Here is a 21,963-nt window from a genome sequence, read left to right as displayed (position 1 = left end):
CATCAAAAAACAAGAATACTATTATAAAAAGATAATTGAATAAAATAAAATATTAAAATGAAACTACATGGAAACAAAAACATAATAGTTAATTTAAAATTATACTGAAGGGAAAATGATAAGCTTGATAAAAAAAATAAAATATCAAAGTCATGAAGTAAATGTGAGTCCCACCTAGGCTGAGACACCTGGGTGGCTCAGTGATTGAGCTTCTGCCTTCAGCTCAAGGGGTGATCCCAGGGTCCTGGGATCAAGTCCTGCATTAGGCTCCCCAGAGTGAGCCTACTCCTCCCTCTGCCTGTGTCTCTGCCTCTCTCTGTGTGTCTCTCATGAATAAATTTTTTTAAAATAAAAATAACATAGATGTATGCTTAACTTAATAAGAAATTGTCCTACAAGTTTCCAAAATATTGTACCAAGTTTTACTCTCACCAACTGTGTATGAAAGTTCTAGTTCTACATCATCACTATTTAATGTCAGTCTTTGAATTTTATGGGTGTTGAATGATCTCTCACTGTGGCTTAAATTTTCATTTCCTTAATGCCTATAATATTGACTACATTTTCAAGAGTTTATTGCACTTATATTTCTTCTTTTATAAAGTAATTTTTCAAGTGATTTCTTAGTTTCTTTTTTTAGAAGATTTTATTTATCTATTTGAGCAGGGGTAGAGAGAGAAGTTGGCTCCCCACTGAGCTGGAAGACTGACCTGGGGCTCCATCCCAGGACGCTGGGATCATGACCTGAGCCAAAAGCAAATGATCAACCAAATGAGCCACTCAGAGGCCTCTATCTTAGTTTCTAAATGATTTTTCACTTTTTTATTGTTGATTTATAGAAATTCATTATATATTTTTAATACAATTTTTGTCAGATAGATTTATTGCAAATATTTTTTCCAGAGTTTTAGTGGAAATTTTCTCTAGAAAAGTTCTATCTTCTCTCTTCTATTTCTCTCTCACACACATATGCATGCCTAAAGATAATTTGCATTCAGCTTCTAACTCAACAGGAGATCCATGAACTCACTTTTACTTCATGACTTTGATATTTTATTTTTTATCAAGCTGATAAGAGGAACCACCCAAGCTTAAAATGAATCTGCCTTTTGGGAGCCTGTTCAAGCATGAAAGACAATGAGGCTTATGAAGAGGCTCCCTCATGAAGCACTGAATTTATAAATGTTTTTTGGAAATACCTTAGCACAAAAATAAGGTTGTGGAAAAAGCACCAATATTTGTCTATTTGCCCCTAAACCAGAGGTTATAGCAATAATAGGTTAAATATAAACACACATTAATTAAGAGCCATTATCACAACAATGTAAAAAAATCAATGCTACAGAATACTACAAAATCTATTTTTGTGTTTTGTTATATTAAGTTTTTGTCAAGTCTGACATTAGGTTTTTTTATTTTTCTTTTTTCTCTAAGTTAGTGAAATTTAACCAACAGTTCTCAATATGCTATCATCTATGGGTTTGTGATGCTTATACCTAATATATGACAGTTATTCCTTTTTTAAGAGGGTAATTATGCTTCAAAGATATAATGGGAGTTTGATTCTAGAAATACTTCATTGTGAATATTGTTACAGCTTATTTTGAGGAAATGTTATTTTAGCAGTCCTTATGTATTAGCATCTTCAAAATTCAAATCCAAAGACTACAACAGAAAAGAGAATACCTTTATCTGTAACTATATCTATATCATAAAAAAACTATCACATGAGGGATGCCTGGGTGACTCAGTGGGTAAAATGCCTTTAGCTCAGGTCATGATCCCAGGATCCTGGGATCAAGCCCCATGTTGTCTCCTGGCTTAGCAGGGAGAATGCTTCTCCCTCCCCTCTTCTCCCCACTGCTCATGCTCTCTCTCTCTCAAACAAATAAAATCTTAAAACAAACAAAATCATACATAAAAGCTATCACATGAAATGAGAATACATTCAGTGAACAGAATTTCCGGCATTGTCTATCACATTTAAATATTACTTTGGGTGATATTCTGTATTGCTTTCCTAGGGCTGCCATAACAAAGTGACTTAAGATCACAAATTGATACTCTTAAAGTTCTGGAGACTAGAAATATGAAATCAAAATGTCAGCAGGCCCATGCTCCCTATGAAGACTCTTAGAAGAGTCTTTCTTTGCCTCATCCCAGTTCTTATGGCCTCAGGCTTTCCTTGGCTTGTGACAGCATCATTGCCAAATCTGCCCCCATCTTCATATAGCCTTCTTCCCTCTGTGTCTCTTTGTTTCTGTGCATTCACTTATGAGGCCAGTCATGGATTTAGGATCTATCCTGATCCAGAATGACCTTTTTTTAAACTTAGCTAACTACATCTGCAAAGACCTTATTTCCAAATAAGTTCACATTGTGAGGTTCCAGGTGGACATAATTTTTGAGAGACATTTTCAACCAGTACAATCTCTTAAAGAATATCAAAGTCAGTCGTATAAAAAAATTATATGATTTTTTTGTGATTTTTAAAATTCCATTTCCTCTTAGTTTGAGTACCTTCACGTTACATTAAGAGATCTTTGGGTTGGCATGATGGTGGAATTAGTGCTTAGTCTTTTGAACAACTGACTAGTAGCATGGTCTTGGATGAGAAGATTAATATCAAATCTCTCAGTTTTTCCAATGATTAAAGTGAAAGGATTGGAATGATGTAATGCTAAGGTCTCTTCTATGCCCCAAATTCTTTGGTTCTATGTAGAATACAGACTTACCTCATGGTCATGATTTATCCAGCAATTTAAATTATCCTGAATTAAACTAAGAAAACAAATTTAACTTAGTAAGGTAGCAAAAACTAACTCCCAAATGAATTATATATGTTTAATATGTTTTTTGGGGAATAAAAGAAAATAATAGAATAGAATAGAAGAATAGAATAGAATAGAATAGAATAGAATAGAATAGAATAGAATAGAATAGAATAGAATGAATACTACAAAAGCTAGGGAGACTGGCTTTCTTTTTATACTTTCTATATAAATAGTCAGATGTTTTTCTAGTGGTCAGTCCCAAGAAAGATCTTCTACAAGAAAGGTCTTCCAAATCAATAATAGTACAATTTAGTTGATAAGCTTCAAGAACCACCTTTTAAAAGATTTATTTATTTTAGAGAGAGCATGTAGAGGGAAGGGGCAGAAGGAGAGAAAGAGAGAGAGAATCTCAAGCAGGCTCCATGCCCAGCACAGAGCCTGACTCAGGGCTCAATCTTATGAACCTTAAGATCATGACCTGAGCTTAAATAAAGAGTCAGATGCTTAACCAATTAAACAGCCCAGGCACCCCTCAATGATCAGATCTTGTCACCTACTCTCCCTCCACACACCCCGTGCCTGTGTGTGTGTCTATAAAATTATATTATCAGTTATCCTATGCTTTTGGAAGTATTCAACTGACAAGTTAAAAGTTTATTGAGGCTATTTTTCTGTTTACATAGTTGCAAAATGGATGGTTATGTAGCTAGAATAAGCAAAATCTGAAAAGCATGGCAATTTTTAAAAATTGACACTATTTAAACAGTGCGGTTTCTTCCTTGCATTTCTAAACATCTTGATAGATGATTGCAAATTTGTTGATTTGGTTATGAACCCTGGGGATAGACATGAATAGACATTTCTCCAAAAAAAAGACAGATAAATGACTAACAGACACATGAAAACATGCTCAAAATCACTTGGCATCAAGGAAATACAAATCAAAACTACAGTGAGATACCACCTTAGAGTGGTCAGAGTGGCTAAAATTAGCAACGCAGGAAACAACAGATGTTGGCAAGGAAGTGGAGACAGGGGAACCCTCTTACACTAGTTAGTGGGAATGCAAACTGGTGCAGCCACTCTGAAAAACAGTATAGAGGTTCCTCAAACGTTAAAAATAGAACTACCCACCAATTTCACTACTAGGTATTTATCCAAAGTATACAAACATACTGATTCGAAGGGTCATATGCACCCCAATGTTTATAGCAACAATGTCTACAATAGACAAACTATGGAAAGAGCCCAGATGTCCAATGACATGAATAGAGAAAGATATATATATATATATATATATATATATATATATATATTCAAAAGGGATGAAATTTTGACATTTGCAATGACATGCATGGAACTAGTGAACATTATGCTAAGCAAAATAAGTCAGTGAAAGACAAATACCACATGATTTCATTCATATATGAAATTTAAGATACAAAACAGATGAACATAGGGGAAGGGAAGGAAAAATTAGATAAAAACAGAGAGGAAGGCACACCATTAGAGACTCACCTATAGGAAACAAACTGAGGGTTGTTGGAGGGGAGGTCAGGGGGGATGGAATAGTTGGGTGATGCACATTAATGAGTGCACTTGATGGAATGAGCACTGGGTGTTATATGCAACTGATGAATCACTAAATTCAACATCTGAAATTAATAATCACTTTAGGTTAGCTAAATTGAATTTAAATAAAAAGTTTTTTAAAAAGAATACATTTAAGTATATATCTTTGTCTTTGGTGTGTACATCCTAATGGCCATTCACAGTTAGTGATATTGTCAGCATTTCTTCTTCACCAATGACTGAATTTTTTAAGAAAGTTATTTAAGTTGTGATATTTCTAAACATAAATTATATATTTACATAACTAAGTTAAATATCAAATTTATTTTTTTAAGATTTTATTTATTTATTCATAGACACAGAGAGAGAGGCAGAGACACAGGCAGAGGGAGAGGGAGAAGCTGGCTCCATGCAGGGAGCCCGACGCGGGACTCAATCCCAGGTCTCCAGGATCACACTCCAGGCTGCAGGCAGCACCAAACCGCTGCGCCACCAGGGCTGCCCAAATATCAAATTTAATATGGTTAGGTAATGACAATGAATGCCCACAGTAATGCATGGATGAAAAATTCCTTATTGATTTGGTTTGGCATATAATTAGTTTGTTACAGTATCTTTCCCTGAGAAACAATGTGATACCCAGGAAGTGTCTGTTAGGACTAATGTTCTGATATAAACTGTGGGATTTTGGACATGCTACTTAAATTTTTGAAAATTGCTTTCCTCATTTGTAAAAATAAGCACAACAATGCTTACCTACCTTTTTATGATGAATAAAAACATTTATGTGTAAAAGAATTAGCTCAGGGTACCTGGGTGGCTCATTTGGTTAAGTGTCTGCTTTCAGCTTAGATTGTGATTCCAGGGTCCTTGGATAGAGTCCCTTATCAGATCAGGCTCCCTGTTCAGCAGGGAGTCTGCTTTTCCCTCTTCCCCACCCCCCTGCTCATGATCTCTCTTTCTCTCATGCTCTTTCTCTTTCAAATTAATAAAATCTTAAAAAATATTATATCTAGGACATGTTCAATAAATGGTGGTTACTCTGAATGATTTAAATACTTGAGGTTTTTCCATGAAATGCCAGAAAAAGCATTAAAATTTGTTTTCTAAGAATGGTTGTTTATAAACACAAAAATGCTAAATCAGGAATTTTGTCTAACTGAAACACATATACACAATTTCATACTGAAAATAGAAATTGCTATGCACATAATTTTTCTATGGCATGTGTAAAATCTATCATAAATTATATTTATGAAAACAATTAATGTATTTCATAAATAGTAAAATCAAGTGCTTCAGGTATATCTTTAAAATAGTATAATTCAAATACTTCCAATTGGTCAAATGAAGTAGTCTTCCTCAAACTTGCCTGATCATGCTACCCCTCGGGGGCGGGGTGTGGGCAAGTGGATTTCTTGGAAGTACATAGTCTTGGACTCTGAATTAGACTTGCTGAATAAGAATCCTAAGATCCTTGGTCTAGGTTGCTGAATAAGAATCCTAAGATGCTTGGTCTAGGTTCATGAATTTATTTTGGGGGAGATGGATTATGTATTCCTAGAATGTTTTAGGATTCAGGAGGTCTGGGGAATACTGAGTAGAAAAATATACCCAGATAGTAGGGCTATAGCTATGAATTGATGACTTATAAGATTTTCTTAGATGATACCAGACATTGCAAGAACTCTTATTTTAAATAACTTCATCTAGTTGCTTAATAGTCCCAGGTTTCAGGGTTATATTTCAAAGTCGGCAGGCACATAAGAAGTCTGTTATGTTGCATTAAACCAGATATCCCATACAGCATGACTGAGGTTTTCTATCTGTGACTAGGTGTTACCAGTTCATTTACCAAAATCACGCAAGTTAAAATAACCTCTTCATGCTTAATGTGATGATAATGTGGGGCCCAATGGAGTTCCTTTCAGGACTCTTAAAAGAAACCTTGATGAAAAGGGTAGCCTTGCCAGAAAGCATAACTGTGAACATCTAAGCAGAGTTTGAATAAGGATTAGACCTTCCAAAATATAATGTTATTTCCCTCACCTTTCTATCTTCTATAAGAATGGTATATATATATTCCCTTATCAATGATAATTGTAGCACTGTTGTTTCTGAGTCAGTAACTACAACTGATTACAAAATCTCAAATGAACAACTGCGGAAACAGTATGTTATCCATTCACTTCTCTAAGTATTCTTTTCAATTCAACCATTCATGGCACATATTATTCTAAGATGCTTGTCTCACCCCACCTGAGAGTAGGAATGGGCTAAGGTAAGAGGGCAGTGAGGAACAGTTTGTTGAAAAGAGTTATTGATTCACTGGGAGGGAAAGGGGGGAGAAGGGCCATTCTCAAGTTAAGATCTGGTCACTCACAACCCCAGAAATGTTTAAAGCTAGTATTAAAGTATTATGTACATATTTCCGGTTTTTGAATCCATTTTGTTCATCTATAAAATTAGATTATATGGGGTATTGGTATGTGAGAAAGTACTGAATCATCTATGCAATTTCATACTTGAGGCTTAAAATTTTCTCCAGTTTTAACTAATCCCAAATCCTTATCATGACCAAAATAAATGTCCAGTGTCAGAAGTTGAAAATGATGTTACCTAATTACTACATTTTCATCTTTTGTCAGTTTCTCCCAAATTAATAAAATTAGTCTTCATTATCTTTTATTTTAATTCCGATTCATTGCAATAAATTATAATTTGTATTCATAAAGTAATCAAAAGAGAAACTTGAAACTCTTTGACAACCTTATGCCATCAGCCTTAGTGGCAGTAATGACACATTGCTACTGCTATTTGTTCCTTGTTTCGTTTTGTTCTTAACCTTGCCCTTCATTGAATCTCTTTATTTAAGCCATCTAGGAAGAATTCTGCTTGCATCAGAGGCCCAAATTGATATATAAAAAGTTAAAAAAATAAGTTTACTATAAGTTATAATAATGTAATTTTAATTTTAAAACTGTTAATAATATGTGGCCCATGTGTACATTTTCAGGCTAAAGTTACATCATATGCAAATATTCCTCAAAACCCTGTTTCATATTGATTTATGTGGATAACATATACCTTCTCAGATAAAAGGTACCTTATGAAAAGATTATAGCAATGGCAAGGGATCAATAATTGGTTTCATAAATTTTTATATTTTCACCTCCATTTTGGTTCCATTTCAGACTGTTCTTTTCACAGAAAACAAAGAGCTGCTGGTATTAAGGGCACTGTTCCTTCCCCAGCTTTTTTTATAATAGATGTTATCAGTTGTTCTTTCTTTAGTTTACAATTGCTGAGTTCAGTTTTTAAAAGTTATATTGACCAAAAAATATCAAAATACGAGAGGAATCCTCTTATGTAACATTTTGAAATTTAAAAAGTAGATTTTTTTTTAAGTAGGCTGCATGCCCAGAGTGGAGCCCAACATAGGGCTTGAACTCCTGATCCTAAGATCAACACCTGAGTTGAGATCAAGTTGGACGCTTAACCAATTGAGCCATACAGGTGCCCCTTAAAAAAGATTTTTTTGAGGATTGATGACATTATTTACAATTCATTTAAAGATTTAAAGACTCCCTAAATCAAAACTTAGAGATTAAAGAGGATTCAAGATCCTGATGAAGTAAGATTAAATAAAAGTAATACATCATCCTGTACATAACCTATATAACCATCCTATAAACTGGTACTATTTAATGGACATGTAAAGTCAGCTCAAGTAAAAGCCATATATGTAAAATTAAATTTATAACAGTCACATTAAAGTTTAAAAAGAAACAGGTCACATTAATCTTAAAACATTTTATTTAACTGAATATGCCTAAAATATTCTTTCAACCTGTAATCAAGAAAAAAATATTCATGATTACTTTCCTTTTTCTTTTTTCATACTGAGTCTTCAGAACTCAGTACATATTTGTCACTTAGAGTTCATCTCAATTCAATCAAGCCACATTTCAGGTTTTCAAGAGCTACATGTTGCTAGAGACTGCAATATTATAGCATAGCTACTAACATTCTAGATGCCTAAAACTCCAGAATTGGAATAAGGAGATTTGCTTTCGGAGATTTCTTTGCTCTGTTGCTTCATTCTCACTCCAGTACCTATTTTATCCAGCCCTGAAGATTCTGTTTCTTCGAAATCCTGATATCCAAGCTCTTCTGTATATTTCAATAAGAATCGACAGAACAGATCTCTTTGTAAAGACAACAAAAAAGTTCTTGTTCACAATACTTCCTACTAAAGAGAGTTAGTAATCAGAATCCCGAAGGCTCTTGCTATCACTTATTGTGCCCGGCAACAGGTGGTAGATGAGCCTTCACCCTGCACTTCCCTTCAGACCACAATATTGAAAGAACCAGCCTTGGGCTGGGCTGGGGGTGCTCTTGCTGAGACCTACCCTGGTGCCTGCTCTCATGTCATCTTCTGACACCAGGATGAATGGTTGCATATGGATTGTAGCTGTTTTCCTCACTTTGTACTCCTATTTGGCTGTAATTCCACTATTTTAATACACTCCTTTTACACATACCCCTGGAGTGCTACTCAGGACCTAGTCATCAAAGGGCCCATACTTGGTGTCACTCCTATATTAGTAAAAAGAATCAGCAATTTGTAAGTTTAATCTTGAATTAAATTTTAATGAATAAAAGCTTATACTTTAATTCCTGTTGTTGTGAATTCTTTCTATTTACATGCTGATGATCTTGTAGCTAGGTTTATGACAACAGTTCTTAAACGTACAATGGTAAATCTAAATAAATGAGGAAAGGCAGTATTGTCACTGGAATAAAATTTTGTGCACCACTATTCAAGCTTAAGTTCTCAACAAATAACCATTTTATTTTATCAATATATCTTAAGAATATTAAGAAATTGCCATAAACAATTAGTATTAAATTAAGGTTGAGCTCAGCCTCTGAAATTACATGAACCTCAACTAAAACACCAGTTTCCAATTTTTTTTAAAGATTCATTTATTTATTTGGGAGGGAAACAGAGAAAAAAGAGTGTGTGCACACGGAGGGACAGAGGGAGAGAATCTTCAAGTAGACTCCCCACTGAGCATGGAGTCTGACTCAGAGCTTGATCGCACAACCCATGAGATCATGACCTGAGCCCAAACCAATATTCAGACACTTAACTGACTGAGCTATCCAGGCACCCCCCAGTTTCCAAAGGTATTAAGTTGTGTGACAGGTAATGCATTTAATGTCCTTAACACGGTGCTTGACAATAAAAATGTATAAGGACTGATTATTATATAATTATAATTATAATTATCATTATAATTCTATGTCACAGAGCCCATCCATAGAAGACTTCCAGGCTAAGGTCTATTAATCTTTCATTTACTCATGGATTCACTTAATATTTACTAAACAGTGTCCATTTGCTGGATGCTGTGCTAAGTACAGAAGGAACAAAAATGGATAAAATGGAAACTTTCTGCCATCATGGGTCTTAGTCAATTAGAGGATACAGACAAATACCTAAATGACCCTAGCAAAGTGCTTTTTAGAGGAGTGACTTCCTTTCTGCTTCTAGTAGATTCTGTTCTGGGACTTTTTCCTTTCAGGGTCACAATTGATATTCATTTTATTCTAGGTTTTCTCTCTTGGGAGATTTCCACTCTGTGCCCTGCAGTCTATCCTTCTCCTTCTTCACATGTGGATTAGCTCATGACATCATTTGTGTCCTAGCATTTTACTGTCTCTCTCTAGTCATATTCTTTTCTTAAAGTAAAAGATACTGTTCAATCTTATCTGTCTACACTTATACCAAAAAACTATTTCCCTTAAGCAACTTTGGGTCTGGTGGTTCTGTGTCCTGACTTGAGTGTGAGGAGATCCTGTTCCAGCAGGGAATTCCTGGAAAACAGCTACTCGAAACCAGTCTCATTAGACATAGAAAGGAAAATCTCACAGGCAGGTTATTATCATGGTGGAGTGAGCCACCAGAATTTATGATTTAAGGGGACTTTCCACTCTTCCAAGAGTACATACAGGGGAACTGCTGCAGAATGCAGAAATTCAAACTTCTCAATTTTCAAAAAGATTGTAAGGAAAGATAGGGGATATGAATGTGAGAGCTTTTGCACGTCTTATGCTTATTGTGTCAAAAATATTCTGGGTACTGGGATGCCTGGGCGGCTCAGTGGTTGAGTGTCTGCCTTTGGCTCAGGGAGTGATCCCAGATTCCTGGGTTCGAGTCTCACATTGGGCTCCTTGCATGGAACCTGCTTCTCCCTCTGCCTATGTCTCTGCCTCTCTTTCTGTGTCTCTCATGAATCAATAAATAAAATCTCTAAAACAAAATAAAACAAACACAAAAAAACAAAAAAATCCTGGGTATTGGTCAACTTCCATTAGTATAACGGACCTGAAAATTACATAAATTTATTTTGCCCCAAGATAAAAACAAAATAATATATAATATTTGATCTTCCTTTCTTATGCTTTCATTTTAAAATAAGTGATCATCATTAAGTTATGTGCAAAAGTCCTGCCAAAAGCTTTTTTAGGACTCTAAGTGACTAATAGCATGAGTACGGATAATCTCGTATTATGTATATGATAAATAGTGATGAGTTTTATTAAGAATGGAAATAGAATGTCAAAAATAATAAATTTTCAACCCCCTTCATCATGCAACTAATTTCATCTCATTCTGTACCATCTTTCTTCAACTTTTTAAAATCTTTGCTTATTTAATTTTCTTGGCCTAGAAAACCTCATTATTCTTCTTCTATCCATAACCTCTTTCTTCTTCAGAGATGGGTCAAAATCATCCTCTTCAAAAAGTCTTTCTTATTTCCTTACTTGAGGCTAATAACTCCAAAGGTACTACCTTATTTGGCTCAAGCTTTGGCTGTGAGGTTAACATGATTATATTTTTCATTCCTTACTGCTCCTTTTGGCTAATTCCTGTAGATATAATTTATGTTTTCCCAGAATTGTAAACATCTAACCCATTTTAGAGAAAGAGAACACTATCTTTGAAGTTTTTTTATAATTATTAAAATGAGTACATGCTAAAGAAGAGAGAATACAAAGATTTAGAAAATGACCACTAGCCATTCTGAATGAATAAATATAAACTCTAGACAGTAATTTACATGTTAATCTGTTTTAGAAAATCTAATTGGGTTAGTCATAAGAAGGAAGAAATGAAAGACATCTTAAATTGCATTTAACAAAAATCTGTTCTTGATTCACTCCCTCAACAAATGAACATTTACTGAACACTTACTACAATGCATACACTGCGCTAGGGACATAAAAATACTGAAATGTGGTCCTTGACTACAGATCACTCACAGTTTAAGAAAGGAAAAAAATCAGTAAAGAGCAGTAGAACTGTATTATATTGTCCTAGGTGTTATGATGAAGTTAAGTACAAGAAATTATAGAATGAAGGAGAATCACTGAATCCAATTAGCAATTGGGAATTGTTTAGAAAGCCTTCTTTGACAATATGATCTTCCAGATAAGATTCAAAAGGCAAATAGAGAATAACCAAACATAGGTTGAAGAGGCAGGGGGCACAGAAGGGGAACATAATGAGGTGAGAAAGAAAAGAGGTTGGAGAATGAAAGCATTTCTAGGAATAAGAAGCTGCATGTTTGAAAGCACTGAGACATAATGCTCCATGTTTAGGGACTCTAGGTCCTTTGGTATAGCTGGGAATATGGTGTTTTTTGTAAGGTGGGTATGGATGGGAGCTGGGTGAGAAATGTTTCTAGATGATAGTTTGTAGCTGATAATGAAGGAACTCCTCTACCATGTTTCATCTTTATAAGATTTTAATAAGGAGAATGACATGTTCCAATTGGTGTTTTAGAAACAACAAATTTGCACTACATCACTCGGCATGCAAGGAACATGTCTGAAAAAGTTGAAGACACTAACCTGGTCCACCCACACAGGTTCAATTTCTATGACTCATCATGGATGTGATACAGACATATTCATAGTGGCTGCCAAATCCTAAGGTCAAGGGAATTTCTAAGCAGCAAATGGAAACTCTAAAAGCTCAGCAGAATATTATGTAATCTGTATGTGCCCTATAGATAATTTTGAAGATTTATCTTTTGTTCTATTCAATTTGACACAGTCAACTGACCTACTGTGAAGAATCACATAAATTCCCAAACTGTCTGGATGATCACATGCTGTACATTTTTTGCCAATTGCTTCTTCCTCAAAAAACACTTGGAAACACATATCTACAAGCTGATGTACAAAAATGTGTGCAGAATTAGTTAGCCTTTTCTACAAGTACAGAGGAAAATTTTTTGCTTTAATAAACAAATAATGCTGTATTTTTTAGACAAGCAAATTATTCTTGTTACACCAAAGCAAGTAGATAGTTATAATTTACTTGTCTGAAGGTTGTTCATCTGACATACTTGCTTCTCTGGAACACAGCTAAGAACCCACAGGTAAGGGAAAAAAAGTCTTGTGAGAAGTCAAATAAGTATCTTAATTCTCCACATCAAAGCTTGTGTAACTTCCCAAAAATGTTTTCACATCTCTGTTCATCAAATCCTGCCAACTTGTATTTTACCAAAAATATAAGCAAATTTGGTGGTTTTGATTTTCTAATTGGTAGCCAATGGATGACACTTATTGTGAATGAGCATGTTTGTATCAGGGGGATGCTTGTATGCGTGCTTCAGAGTTTTACTGAGTTGTATTTTGGAGGCATAGCCTACATAATATTTGGTAGGTCAAAAGCAAAGATTAGAGACAAAGAAAAAAAACCTGAAATCAAACTAAAAAAAAAAAAATCTTTCAAATGGCAGTGATCTGTAGCCATTTATAGCTTTATTGTATCTGTCCAAAACAGGTATCTAATTCATTACGTTGACTTTTTTTCCAAGTAAATTTAGAAGAGTTCACTTTTATAGAATTTTTTCACACCGAAAGACCAAAATATATAATAAATATTAGATGATAACATTCAATTATCTCTAAATTACTCACATTGAATTTCTACTACTAGATATTGAATGGATGAATTTCTGAAGTTTTTTAAATAATAATTTACATTATATATGTTCAAAATAGCTTCTAATTAACACATTTTTAACAGTAATTTATTGTTGGAGTTTCCAAAGAATTTTCTGTAATAAAAGCAATAGATCTAATAAATTGCAGGGAGCCCAGAGCTAAATGACACACAATACTGTTTTTAAAAGTATTTATTATTTGCTTTCTGCTTTGTACTATACATATGTGGTTTCATTTTGTATTTATAATAAACATAGGAGGCATATAAATTGATCTTAATTTACAGATTTGAAAATTGAGTTTGAGAGTTTGAGAGCTCAAAGTGACAAAGTTAGTAAAGGGACTGAGTCTAATTTCCAAACCCAGGTTTGCATTACTAAGTACTACTTTGTCTTTGACTGCACTGTTTTGTATCTTCAAGGCTTCTGAATTCCAATGATTGGCATGCCCACAGATGACACATTGAAGCCTTTTAGGGGATTTGTATCAGGTTGCAATTGGCTGCTTCTCCCCAGCATCCAGTTATCTACTCAAGTGCCAAGCTGCCCTATCTTTTATCTTTTTAACACTTCCCATTGTCTGAGTGTCTGCAATTTGCTGCCTGGCACTGGTTGGAATAAGAAACAGTTGTTGCTATTATTGCCACCAACCCTACTGCAAATCACTTTCATTGTGATCACAGCTTCCACTGCTTTCTCATCTCTGTGGCTTACCATACCAGTTGATCACTTTTGTCCATTCTTAAAACTCTGCTGTGTAATGTGTAGCTTTTGCACAGGGATTGGGGATGTCATCATCTAGTGCAAAGTTCCACATTATTCCGTAAAAATAATGATCAGGATTCACTAAATATAACCTCCTTTTTTCAACCATTTTGGAACTATATTTATAATTATTGCATATATTAGAACCATGTCAACATCAAGATTCTTATTAGGCTGTCTTCATGTCAGACTAATTCTGGATACCTGAGAATTTCTGAAGACTGAGGTTAGCCAGCAAGGTGTGTATGTGTGTGTGTGTGTGTGTGTGTGTGCGAGTGTTTAGTAAATGGAAGGCATAGCAAAGAGGAATGAAAAAATTTAAGTATTTAAAACCAAGATTACTCAGGTTTTAATTAATTAAAGAGGAAACTATTTACCACCTTAATTTATATGGTTCATTTAAACACAGTTTAATTGTCAATAGTTTATAAAGCTATGCTGTGATTAAAAAACAATATATCAATTAAGGTGGGCAGTTTATCAACAAAATCTCAAGCTACTAATGGCTGAGTGGAGTGGATGGTAGCATTTGAAAGTGTGGCACATTAAATAAATAGACTAAGAGGGAAAAATTCTTTGTAGTAAGGTTCAGTCCAGGTTGTGTTCTGCTCCTAAGAAACAAGGCCCTCTATAAAACTCTCCTAAAATATGGTCAGGTATACATTGTCATAGCTCAGCACTATTCTGAGGACAGCTGTAGGCAGGGCTACAGAAATAGACTACAAGCTCAAGCATAGGCATTTGCAGACTTAGACAAGCATCCTTTCCACTGGATTTCTGGTTCTTGATACAATCTAAGGATCAGAGAATAGGAACCTATTGCATTATTTGATAAAAAAAGAATACAAAGGACGATCAGTGTTAAATGTGAACAAGAACAGGGAACAGGAAGCATAGAGACATTCTTCTCATTCATATTTATCTCAGATTTTCAAGATCAGTTTAGTAATTAAACATTGACAACACCAAAAACTACACTGTGGTCACATCGTCATATCCTTTTAGTTTATATACTGATAGTCTTAGAGAACTTCCTCATGCGTGTTCCTGACCATGATATTTCTTTACTTGAGCATTTGTGTAATACCTTCACTCATACTCTTCCTAAGGACTTTTGCTAAGCATTCTAGGACACAGTGATTTCTATTTTCCTTAGAGATCTTCTCATCTTCACTACTTGTTTTAGCTCTTGATTATATATTATCTTAGAATATGTGGTATCTTCAGAAGTTTAAGATGATGCAAAGTAAAACAGTTTTTGATAAGGAATTAATCGGAAGTGAAGAGATTATTTTAAAACATAGTTTCATAGTGCTGAGCATCTGTGTGGCTCAGTGGTTGTGTGTCTACCTTCAGCTCAGGTCATGATCCCAGGGTCCTGGCATCCAGTCCCACATTAGGCTCCCCACAGGGAGCCTGCTTCTTCCTCTGCCTACGTCTCTCTCTCTCAATCTCTCTCTCTCTCTCATAAATAAATAAAATCTATAAAAAATATAAATATGGTGCTAAGTGCCTGATGAAGAGAATTGTCAGAAGGAAAAAAAGAATATTTCTATGAATTCTTGATAGTCGTAAAATATAGAATTTAAAGCACACCAACCAATTCTGTCAGAACTAATTTCTATAATGTTTTGAGAGCGAAGTCAAGACCTTGGAAAATTCTTTTGTTTTGCATACTCTCTGAAGTCTAGAATCATCTGTAGTGTGATCTAATGCTTTCGTTTTTTGTTCCCAAAGTTGCCTTATGTATGTACAATGTGTTTATTGCAAGGTATAGACCTTGTCATCTACAACTATAATAGGGCAGCATTTTCCAACATGTGTTTCACTGAAATATTGTCCAACTAGACATTTTTTGAATAAATCCTCTAAGTCAAATGACTTTGGGAAATGCTGCATAACCTATGTTCTTGTTGATCAGCAATTAAAAATATTTGACATTATTTAATATTATAATAAGCATAATTTAACACTATACCAACCTCTCTTTAATTAGAGTAATTTTCACTAAATAAAGTAATTCATAATTATATAAGAAATTCTTGATATGACACACTATTTGTCATTCTTAATGTCTGTGAGACACATCACAAAGAACAATGTATTTTTACGAGAAGAATTTAGTGTCATCACAGCTTTAAATATAACCCATAGAGATAGCCTGTTATCACCACTGTAACCAGTTCCCTCTTTCTATCTCTCTATTTCTTTAATCACTTTGGGAACGCAAATCCCAAAGGTAGCATGCCATTACAACAGAAGATGATAACAAAAAGGCTCAACTAGGGAATGCTCAATGTTTAAACTGTTTGTCCTCATCATTTCCCACTCTACTGCCCAAATGTCACAAAATAACTATTTGATCCAAGAAAATCTATCATATTAGTTAAAGTTAAAACAAAATAAAGTGAGTGAGCTCATAAATAACTAGCAAAAGACATTTAGTAAGTCTTGGATTATATTAAGTCCTCTTGTCTCCTCTTCCCACATAAAATACATTTCAATGTAAAGATATTGCAAGTTTCATAATATATTAAACACAAATTAACAGCCTGGGCATACTTTACCTTTTGTCTTTGCTTTCAACTGATTTAAGTGAATGCTGTCTGTCAGATGATATGGACACATGGATCACATCCTGGGAGTGGCTATGTAACTTGAAGTTTCCAGATTATACACTGAGAAATATAAAAAAGAAATGGAAAAAAAGAACTTTTTAAAAGTTTAATTTATTAATTCCAACTTGTTTAAACTTTGATGACCAGTTCTTGGTACAATTTTTAGTTTGACATACTTTTATCTTTTACATCATCTGCTTTTACTATATTTTGTAACATTATTATAATGCTTTCCAGTGGTTATTTAAAAATTTTTTTAATTTATTCATTAGAGACACACACAGAGAGAGACAGAGAGAGAGAGGCAGAGACACAGGCAGAGAAGCAAGCTCCATGCAGGGATCCCGACATGGGACTCGATCCCAGGTCTCCAGGATCACGCCCTGGGCTGAAGGCAGACGGTTGGTTAACCACTGAGCCACCCAGGCGTCCCTCCAATAGTTAATCTTTTTTAAGTTCAAGTACAGGGTAATGTGACCAGGAGCAATGTGTTTCTATGAATTTAAGGAAGAACTTGCAAAATTTTAGATAAGACGGTGCTTAAATGGATGGGATGAGGACAGAGAGTATCCTAGAAAAACACTTTTGGGGTCTTTATTATCTTAAACATATAAAACAGGTTTCCTAGGCATGTCTAATTGTGGTATTAGACATCCTTTAAAGGGATATAAAATAGTATCTAAGTTTATCTTTAGTTTTCTAAGTTTAAGAATAAGGTTTTGTAAATCTTAACACTATATTTAATTTCATGACTCTTCAAACTGAAGTCACAACTATGCTGGCTAACTGTACAGGTTAGCTGCACTTAGAATGAAGGCTGAATTGTTAAAAAATATTGACTGTTCTAAGTCACTGCTCATTAGAATGACTGGCATGAGTGGCGCTCTGAGGGGGTCCATATGGCTTCCATTCTCAACACTTTCTTACCAGATGAGTAAATAGGGTTGACTATATCTTTTGCTCATATCTATATCAACCCTGCCCAGAGAAATATTTTATGTTACACATCTTAGAAAAATATATAAATATATAAAATAACCATAAATCATTAGTTTATTCAACATTGTGGAGTTATTTTTTTAGTTATCAACTATGATACAATATACCCTCATTCATTAAAATAGACAAAAGTGCCAAATTTGAAGTCCAGATTAAGAAAAACAACAGTTTTACTTTGCTGATATTTTAAAAGCCACATGATCTAAGAATACACACATTTACTTATCTCACAAAGACATAATCACACTGTCATCCATTTTTGAACCACAAAAGATGGATAGTATAACATGTGCTTAAAATGGATTCATTAATTATCAAAATAGATAAGTGTTTCATCAGGTATATACAGCAGATAACATTTATCTTTTCTCATAGAAGAAAAAAGATTAAAGTAATTCTTGAACTCATATTGGGGAAGAAAAAAGCCTACTCTACTGAGACTTTCATAATGTGACACTAGAACTTTGCCACAGATGGTAAAGTTACACAAACATAGATACAGACAAGTTATTTCATATTCAACTAGGGCAGTTGATTGCTGAGTAAAGCCATTCATTCCACCATAAATATTACACAGCATTTATTTTATTTCTTTATAAATATGGAGTCCCCACAAAAATTTCACAGTAAATGTTAGGAATTTTTTTTCTGACATGCCTCTCAGAAATTGCAAAGGATTTGCACCAATATAGTTCACAATAGCTTGCTAATAAGAATGGTAAGGTGAAACACATCTACCCTCAATGGTGACTGTTGTAGTATAGGGACTTGGACTTACAAGGGAATCACTCATCAACTGATATTGATTCTTTCTGTACATTTTTCTTTTATTGTTTTTAAAAATATTTATTTATTTATTTATTTTTTTTTTTTTGAGAGAGAGCGAGTGTGAGTCGGGGGAGGGGCCAACGGAGAGGGAAAGAGAATCAAGCAGACTCCCCGCTGAGTGCAGAGCCGTTGGTGGCTCGATTCTGTAATCCTGAGATCATCACTTGAGCCCAAATCAAGAGTCCGTTGCTTAACTGACCCAGCCACACAGGTGCCCCAATTCTTTCTATATATTAAGGGTGATAGATTAAAATAAACAATTTTTACAATTCTCTAAAAATTTAAAGGTGCCTACTAAAATAATTACCTTCTGTTATGTTTCCTCAATTAAAAATTTGTTTTCTCCTCATAAAGTGTTTGAAACTCAACTATTCTATCCATTTAAGTATATTAAGATGCATTTGAAAGGAGAAAACGATATTCTGTAACTGCCATCAATTTTAGTCAGAAAAAAATTTTGGGTGAAATGAGCCAATAGGCAAAATGGAAGTGAAATCTATTTTCCACTGGAAAATAGCCATTTAACAGAATGTATGATCATAACATATTTTACATGGATTACTAAGACCACTGAAAAAATAGATTTCACAAGTTCATTCATCTGTCTTCTCATGAGTAACTTTAGATTGCTCAATTGTTGATGAATAAATGACTCTTGATTGTGCTTGTTCCATATTTCACATTGTTGAGTTAAGGAGTACTTAGGTCACATGACCAAATATAGCTCTACCCCTTTTTCAGTGCCTTTATTTGAGACTGAGAATATCTTGCAATGTTTTCTAACAAGTTAAAAACAAATTTTATGTACAAGAATTACATGTTTCTATTTATACATTTTTGAATTGGTTTATCTTTTGTAATGTATTATGAAATATTTTATTCAGTTTATTTCTGCCATTTGCTAACTGTGAATGATCTCATTACAGAAGCATCCTATAGGAATGCACTCTATGAAAGCTGAAAAAACATAATTTCTGTTGCTTATTAGTTTTTAAATATCTGATAGATGCAATATTTGTGTGTTTGTGGCATTAGTTTAACTGCATTATCTCACTGTCAGATTTATACTTATAAAATTCTACACAATCAAGTAAGTTCTTTTAAACCTAGTGTATATTGTGATATTGATCACTCTCAACACTATGAATTGTAACACCACTGACTGGATAACATACTCCTCTTCATGTACGCAATTCACTGAATAATGTATCACTGCTTGGGGTGGAGACACATGAAATAATTCAGTTGTTAGTAAACTACTTAAAGGCACTTTGCCAACCTGAGTGAAACAAATGTGTGAGGATATTAAAAGGAAAATACCAGAAATGAAAGCCGTCAGATTTGTGTGTTGTTTAATTTTAACTGCACTCTGCTAGTGGAATTCAAGTTTGCCCTTTTGAATCATTATCAATTCATTTGAGGACTCAAATAAACATTGATAAAGGGCTCCAGGGAAACATAAATGGCAAGAATGCTCGGAACAGGAATATAGATACAGAGCACTGTTTTGGGAAGACAAAAGCTTTTCTTGCAAATGGTGTGCTGACGGTGTTTCTACAGATTCTTATGATGGTTTCAATCCATAAAATACTTAAGATCAATTTAAAAAGTTAAAGAAAGGAGAAAGTTAAATAAGTTAATCTCTTGAAATTTTGCTAAAGGTAAATTTCTAAACAATACTATCTTAAAGTTCTTGGACTTTAAGTGCACAATGTTACTGGGAACTAGAAACACAATTACACAAAAATTTAAGAACTTCCAAACCATTCTATGAACAGCCAGATCTATTTTGGCCAATGCCAACCATGTCTCCCAAATGGAAATTACTCATGGCTTATCCACCCAATAGTACTGTTTATGTTTGGCTAAGTTTAATTGAAAATATTCATAAGCTAATTTTGTGAAGGATGTTTGTCAAAAATAAACCTATTGAATATAAAATGTTACAATAAAACATAAATAGAAAAGAACAAAATAAATAAAAAGAAATTCACTTTGGAAATAATCTTTCTAAAAGCATTGAAACTTTTTTCTCTTTTTCTTTTTATCACATCAAGTATATTAAATTGTTCTCATTCGTGTGTACATAGCCAAATATTTCAGTCCTAATTCAAGCATTAATGTGCATGAGGTTGTAAAAATTTATGACATGTGGAGAGTTATTTATTCATTAAAATGCATATTTTTCCACAGCAAGTATATTCTCTCACTCGAAAAGTCAGTGTGAATAACAAGCGAGTACAAAATTCACGAATTATGTTAGACTTAGCTTGCAGCAGATTGAGTGACAGCCATTTTTCTGCACATCTCCTCCAGCCTCACTCCAGATTAGAACTGGCACCTTCCCCTATGCAAATGAACATCTAATTAGAGACACCTCCCAGTCAATAAGCCACTTTCTTATCACCAGTTATATTACCTGACAAGCCCTTTCTTTCCAGTCCTGGCCCACCAAGAATCTTCATTCATTTTCTCTTCTTCTTCTCTGCAAAGTGAACTGATCCCGCATAATCCCTGGAATAATGTAGTTTCTCTTGTGGAAGAGCAGCTTCCCTCTCCCCCTTTTACATCAAGCTAATGGAGCCAGTAGGTATCCTATTGATCTTTTCTCTATATGGTTTCCACAAGGATTTGACAGACTTCCTTACAGGTTAAACATCCAGGCTTTCTGAAGTGGCTATAAAGCTTTGTTTTTGATTTTTCTAACTTTTTTTTTTGAAACCCTTGCTCATCTGTAATCTTTAAAAGCTCAGTTGATGCCATGCAGAGCAAAGCCTTATTTCTTTGCAGAACTAATCTAGACACTGTCTAGTGTTGAGTACAGTTGTCTGATTCAAATCTTCTGTTACAAAGCAGATGACATCTAGCTAGATGTCATGAGAAGAGCCTAACAATGACAATTCACTTATCCCTTAGAAAGAATCAATTCTCCCACAATGCATCTGTCAGAGAACTCTCACTCAGTAAAAGCAATTTTTCTAGCTGTCTGACACTGTAATTGCTCTTAAATTTTCAATGAACGTTTTACAAGGACTCCCCTGAACCATGATGAAAAACTTAACTTTTTTCTAAAAATGAGAGGCTGACAGGATGAAAGAGGTCTTTCTCTTTAAAGCCTTGCTTGCTTGAGTAGGAATTCTTTCATATCATCAACAAGCTGTTGAATAGAGGATAGATTACTTTCCATTTATTTCATCAATCAGATTAAAGGCTCTCCTTCACAATGCCCTTTAAACAAGAGCTGTTTATGATGTCCTCCCAGGTTTGACTTTAATGTAGTATTAAATCACTATGGACAGTGGAGTCGGTGAAGAATATAAATATGACGAATATCTGACAACATTTAAGTATTGCATATATTTTGGTCATTATCTTCATTCT

At 34.3% G+C, this 21,963-nt stretch overlaps 1 long non-coding RNA gene across 1 annotated transcript in view; it reads right to left on the bottom strand.

Annotated features, from left to right (window-relative positions):
• Positions 1-21,259, bottom strand: part of LOC140598467 (uncharacterized) — a 42,760-nt gene extending 21,501 nt beyond the window's left edge. The window contains exons 1-2 of the long non-coding RNA XR_012000892.1: positions 21,002-21,259; positions 16,705-16,815 (exon numbers count right to left, since the gene is read on the bottom strand). This is a non-coding gene — a long non-coding RNA (uncharacterized lncRNA). The remainder of the gene's footprint in view (positions 1-16,704; positions 16,816-21,001) is intronic.
• Positions 21,260-21,963: the final 704 nt, after the last annotated feature.

The sequence above is a fragment of the Vulpes vulpes genome, chromosome 4 (genome assembly GCF_048418805.1).
Source record: "Vulpes vulpes isolate BD-2025 chromosome 4, VulVul3, whole genome shotgun sequence".
Lineage (NCBI taxonomy): Eukaryota > Metazoa > Chordata > Mammalia > Carnivora > Canidae > Vulpes > Vulpes vulpes.
The sequence above is the reverse complement of the archived record's forward strand: the minus strand, read 5'-3'. Positions and strand labels throughout refer to the sequence as shown.